This window comes from Penaeus monodon, chromosome 28 (assembly GCF_015228065.2).
Source record: "Penaeus monodon isolate SGIC_2016 chromosome 28, NSTDA_Pmon_1, whole genome shotgun sequence".
In the NCBI taxonomy this organism is placed as follows: Eukaryota; Metazoa; Arthropoda; class Malacostraca; order Decapoda; family Penaeidae; genus Penaeus; species Penaeus monodon.
The window spans coordinates 3,918,788-3,919,043 of record NC_051413.1 but is presented as its reverse complement, the minus strand read 5'-3'; the positions used below and the strand labels follow the sequence as shown (position 1 = coordinate 3,919,043).

At 35.2% G+C, this 256-nt stretch overlaps 1 protein-coding gene across 1 annotated transcript in view; it reads right to left on the bottom strand.

Annotated features, from left to right (window-relative positions):
* LOC119590911 (adhesion G protein-coupled receptor B1-like) overlaps positions 1 to 256 on the bottom strand; it is a 24,860-nt gene that overhangs the window by 18,372 nt on the left and 6,232 nt on the right. The window lies entirely within an intron of this gene.

Genomic DNA, 256 nt, shown 5'->3' with positions numbered 1-256 from the left:
ATAAGAATATACACACCTGCTTCTGTTCATAATATGGAAGCTTTAATCCAAAATTATAGCTTTAAATCTCTCCTCCTTTCTATGAATTCTCTGAAATATTTTGCAATTCTCTCCACAATAGATGGCGCCAGTGGTAGAACATAAGGTCGAAAATATAGTACTTTAAGCCCTACTTTCAGCTCTAATGAAATTCCTAGGCTAATATATTGACACGAGTTTTCCATAAGTACATGGAAATGGTTCCCCCTTTTCTCCT